Below are 6,170 nucleotides of genomic sequence, written 5' to 3'. Positions count from 1 at the left end.
TTGCCTTTTTATTATCTTTAAAAATCACTCTTATTCACAATGGTGCTCTAAAGTTTAATTTTTGATTAGGTGGAGTTCTCAGTTTTTTGAATAAAACTTGATATTTTACTGGATAATAAACTTCAAGCATGCAGACGTACCTACATCTAGTGGGAAAGGATATTAGACATAAAGAAAAATAAGAGTATCTTTACAAACTTGCCAAATGAAAATATTTTTCAGGGGAGCACTTACTTTCCATCAAGGCTTATTATTATTTTTTGTTGGTATTTAAGCTAGTGTATATCAGATATTCATAGCAGGGCTTGAATATTATATTGCTCGACATGCCCGGGGCATGTAAAAATTTGGATCGGACATGCACCCTGATTCATATGAACGAAAAGAAATTAAGAATAATATATGACTTTCTTTTCACATGGTTAGCTGGAAGCAGAATTGTTTTTGTATGCATGAAGTAACCAACAGTGTTTTGAGTTTAAATTTAGTATGGACTGGACCTCACACTACTCTATTTCCATTTATGCCCATTAAATAATCAATGGTTCTCAATATCTCAAAAGAAGGAGGACATGCACTCCTGTAGAAAGGATGCTTCTTAAATAAATTGCTTTTTAGACATTTTCCTACACCTACAAAAGTAAGGTAAACATAAAGAACGCAGGTGTGAACATACATTTTTTTTTAGTGTCCAAGATCTGAGTTTTGAGCAACAAGAACTAAATGAAATGTGTCGGAGGAACACTAATTCACAACGCCAGCGCTCGAATACGCTACCTTGCAGTGATTTACAAAATTACAGAAAACGGTAAAACATTGCGTTCCATGTGTGTCTGTTGAGGTAAACATATAAGCAATTTGTTATGAGTGTTTACTAACGCATTCAATGTGTTTTAGATTGCTTTTAGCAACAGAAATTGTTGTATCTCTAAATGGTATTCTTAAGATTCTCAAAATGATGTTAGTTTCCATTATTTCCCCTAAAAAGCGAGTTTATTGTCGTAATGTTTATTATTTAACTAGGCACTTTTAATAACTCGGATTAAACTCGTTACATTACTAATAATTATAGAATATAAAATAAAAAAGGAATATTATATTACTTTGTTATATTAATGATATAATAATACATCATTAAAATATAGTACATAACTTTTTGAATACCTTTAATAATAAATGAACAATATTACTATGATTGATATAATTTTTACACTGAAAATACCGTAGTTGAAAAAATAAATATCGAAAATATCAAAATATGTTTTCAAAATAAATATCGGATATATATCGACTGATATACATCAGCGAACCCTGAGAATTAGGGTTTTCATCTCCGCCTAGTTAAAAAATAATTTAACTAACCTTAATTTATACTGCAGCATTTAGTAGGAATGGACAGTATGCAAAATATATTATTGAAAATATTATTGCAGAACAGAAAGAAAAATGTTTAACCGAGAGAAAAAATGAGCAAAAACAAAAGCTGGGAATTTTATTGCCAAAAGAGTGCACCAACTTTACTTTATTGGGAACGGAAAGTAACTATAGGTGCCGCTATAAATTGGATAAAAACGAAACCAGCTTGTCTGCTACAATGTTCTGCTACCGTATTAAGCTAGCAATGAATCATTACTTTTCTAATTGTTTTTAGGGATATTCTTGTCTTGTTTTTGTATTTTGTGTTTGGTTTGTTAGAATGTGGTTATTTTTTATGCATTAATAATTCATTAACTGTAGATTTATTTTCTTTTCATATTTTGATTTGAAGTATTAGTATTTGTTGCACGTTCATTCTCCGACTCTTTACTATTTACAATCATTTCATATCTTTTTCATTTCTAATTTCAACTTCAATCTATTGTCTACTATCTTCCTTTTGTCATTGTTGGTGTTTATTTCCACACAGGAAGATTGCATATTATTATTTGCAATGATTGATCTCATTATTTTCGTGCTGATAAATACCAAGTTTCCTTTAAAAATTAACTAGAACATATTTGTATCATAGCAGATCGTAGTAATTTAGCAAATAATATATACTACTCGGGGGTCAGTTTCCCCGAGTGGTTTACGTTGCAAAAAATTTTCATATCTCACATTGTCACAGTTAGATGACTAGGATGATCCTAAGTAGTATGAGTGACAAGACAAGTTTTCTTATGATGCCTTTTTTTCAGATTTATCAGTAAGATTAACGGTTAAACAAGATTTTATACAAATAGAACAACTTGAGAGCTTCTCATTTTCGTTCAATAAGTTGAAATACACCAATGACATTTTTATCCTTTGCTTAAAAGTTTAGCACACAGAACAACGGGCAATTGCCATTGTTTCCTATTTAGACCCTCTTGCCAGATGGTGTGTTGATTACTTTCATTTCCCAATTGCTTACTTTATTGGTTGAAGAGTTTCGCCAACTAGGAAAGAACTTTTGACAAGATTTCACTTTTCAGTTAAACCATTTTTATGATGAGTGGATTAAAAAGGTAAGAAGATTACAGAATTCGATAAATTTAAAGACATAATGGAAAATCTATTGATAAGAAAACTACCACCATATATCAGTGAGAATTTTATTTATGGTTTGCATAGTATGATAGAATTGAGAAATTTGAAACATACGAAGCAGAAAGAATTAAAATTAACCGATTCCGCAATTTGAGAAATAACTCGGCTATAAATGAAAAACAGCGCTACCCAAACAAAACATAGAAATATCATCTTTCTCTTTTGATAATCGCATTGCCATACAATTAATTTATTGTCAGTCTTATGACAACAATGAAAATGTAGTTCCATCGAGAATTGATAAATGTCAAATTCAACAACTTGGAAATGGCGCCTTGAGAACTATGCGATTTGCATTATTTTCTAACGTTTAGTAATGTTTCTTGACTTTGCATTTCTTTCTACGTGGACCAGAATCTCCACAAGACTTAAAAATTAATTTTAAAAGAATAAGACACAAATTCATGCATACAAACATTACTAGGCTTTTTAGCATTTTATATGCTACAGCATGTGTTTGTTTTACCTTTTTCATCCACCATTAGACGGTGACTGCAGTGCCCCCTAGTTTATTGGAGTTGCGAATAGTGTCTAGGAGTGATCAGACAAATATTTAAGATAGTTACACCTCTAGTTTGAAGCCAAAGGATGGATGAAAGATTTTATCGGAAATTAATTTTCCAAGTATTGACAAGTTTAAATGTGTAGTATAAGAATCTCGCTATGCTGACACAAAATTTTAAATTATATTTTTGTGCCAAATGTTTGGTGATATATCGCCAATTCATGAAGCTTGCATAGAAATTATCATCAATTTGTAACCAAAACGTGTATAATACCCTTTTTGGAACATCTGAATGCAACCAAAAGGGGGCACAACTTGAACCTATATAAGACCTTATACAATATTTCAACCTTTTGTGGGAAACTGATTTTGATTTGTATAAGACACATGCGAGCAATTCTGTAGAAAGGTGCAATTACTTGTCCCAGGCTCATTGCAACCTCAGGAAAGTGTTTACCATTCCTTTTATTGTTCTTAATTTGTCCCTTGAAAGAACAGGTGAATAGACATTATTAAGGCTAAATAATGGTTTCTTTTAATTCTGTGGTTTCTTATTAACATTAATGCGCAATCCTATGATTTTCGAAGAATTCAAGAACTAAGAAACTTTTTCAAGCACCAAGCACTTGAAAATGAGCTTTTCTTTTTTTCTTTTTTGCAAGCCCTTTTCAAGGGTGCAAAAACCCTTCGTTATTTTATACTCATAAAACATTTAATTCCAGAATTCCTTCAGAAGCTTTGGGAAGTGACGAAAGCATTATGCACAGTCCACTCCACCTCCTTTCATATTGCATCCCCATTTAATTGGATTCATGTTTTTCTTCAGCCATTGTTGTACTTGAGAATAAATACAGAGTCAATGCTGTGGAAGAGTTGCCACGTTTTGAATTTTGAAGAACATTTTTGTTACTTAATCATTATTGCGGTTGTATTGTAGGACATCTAGATAATTAAGTGCTCCCCCACCAAAAAGATGTTTCAGGAGCACTTCTGAAATCAGTGTTACCTTTTCTGGATCAAGCTGGAAACTACTGAACTGTGAAATAAAAGAAAACAATGAGATTTTCCTGTAGCAACTTGAAAGCTCTAGATTTCCCCTTTCTTCAGACATGAAGAAAAAGAAGAGAATTCTTTACGAGACCCTAAGCTTCTTGTACTTTTAGTATATTATAACATTTCTCTTTGTACTACATTGATTTTGGGGTAAAATGTAGTGATGTTCCAGAGATACGGGTCATTCCATGTCAAGTGATCCCAGGAGCGTAACTAAAAGGGGGTTGGAGGAATCCCCCCTGAAATGTTTGTCTCAAGAAAAAAAGAAAGAAAGAGAGAGAGAGAAAAAAAAAATAGACAAGAGAAAAAAGAAAAAAAATCAAAACGACTTTTTTTCCGAGTAACAATGGTCAAAAATTCACTTTGCTCCCCTCCTCCCGTGCCATTGAAAATCAGCTCCATGAGTGACCCTCTGCTGCGACATTTTTCTGATAATTAAGTGAAATTTGGCACTTCGCTTTAGAAACGAGATTGATTTGTTAAATCCAAGTATATGCAGCCTTTTTTTGTCATAGATTCTCCAAACTGTTAAATATGTTTAATTTTATGAGCAGCGCAGTGGGAATATTACATACAGTTGAATCTGTATATATTTCGAATTTCACAGGAAGGAAAAAAATCGAGATAAAGAGGTTTTAAGATACGGGGGCATTAAGAAACTTCATAGAAATTTGGAATATGATAATGAAAATTTTAAATAGATACTTAAGACAATATGGGCTGTTGATCAAAATTCCTCTGTATTAGTTTTGTTAGGTCTTTATTCTATTATTACATTATTAAGTGCTTTATTGCGAATTTAAGGAATCATTTGACAGTAAAAGAAACTTTCAGCATATCTTTTTCAAGAAAAAGTCTTTTACTCCTTTTTAGTGCCTGATTTTTTTTTTTTTTTTTTTTTTGATTCATTATCGATTCTCTTAAGGTTAACAATTGCTGCAAATCTAACTTGGCCAATATTCTAGGATTTTCCTTTCTTCATCACTTGAAAAAGTCTTATACTTTCTTTTCACTCCTGTCATCTCGGTTTTCTATAAGGAATCACAATTTTAAGAAAGAGAGCGACCAAAGAACAGTACTAAACCAGATAACAGAGCAAAATGGTTTTTAACTTGAATAACCTTTAACCATGAACTTCATCCATTATGTCAAACCTGTGATTTTCACCCCTGTACTCTTCCTCCAAGAAAATGCGCGAAACGACTGTCCTTTTGTTAATCTTCCTAGAAAACCTATTCGTGGAACGCATTTCTCCGTTTTTTCCACTGCCTTTTCTGTTTCGAGTTGGAAGAAAATGTTTTTGCTTGCTGATCATTGGGCTTCGAATCCGAAAATGATAGCATAGCCAGAATTAGAGACAAAACGTTTTTGTTGGTGTCGTGCTGTCATAGTCAAGACGACCTGTGCTAACCAGAGTATCCACTGCAATCACATTGATTTGTCAGCCAGTGTTTACTGCGTATTCTTTTGAAAACTTGCAGTCTGAACTATTTAGAATGGTATATTCTAAGTGAAAGTTGTTGTATAATGAAGCGAGCAAAATCGATAACAAGCTTTTTTAAACCCAAAGAAAAAAAAATGAAAATGATGAAAAGGGTTTCTCTAAAAAGAGAAAGTTAACGCTGTCTGAACTCCTGAAGCAGCATTAGTCCCATCGGACCCTTCTGAAGGTAATTTTATTTTAATTTAAAAGAAAAACTGCATAGCAATAGTATTACATGATTACATGAATAAAATGTCTAAAAACGAAATGAATCTAGACTGTTCTGTACTATTTCTGTTAGCTTGGTTCGCATTAAAAAAAAAGAAAATAAACAAGACTTCTGTTTATAACACTCGAAAATTACTGTTGCTCTCTCAAATAGATATTTATGTAAATTCTAAAGCAGCTAATAAAATTAAAAACGGGGCCGTGGTAGCCTGATCGGTAAGGCATTGGACTGGGACCGGAGGGCCTCGGGTTCGATCCTCGCTGGTCGAAGACCCACCGTCTTCAATAATGGGGATTGGGCGACGTTAAATATGCTCGTGGTCTCAATGTCCT

The sequence above is a fragment of the Uloborus diversus genome, chromosome 5, assembly GCF_026930045.1.
Source record: "Uloborus diversus isolate 005 chromosome 5, Udiv.v.3.1, whole genome shotgun sequence".
NCBI classification, from domain to species: Eukaryota; Metazoa; Arthropoda; class Arachnida; order Araneae; family Uloboridae; genus Uloborus; species Uloborus diversus.
This window is presented reverse-complemented; position numbering follows the sequence as displayed.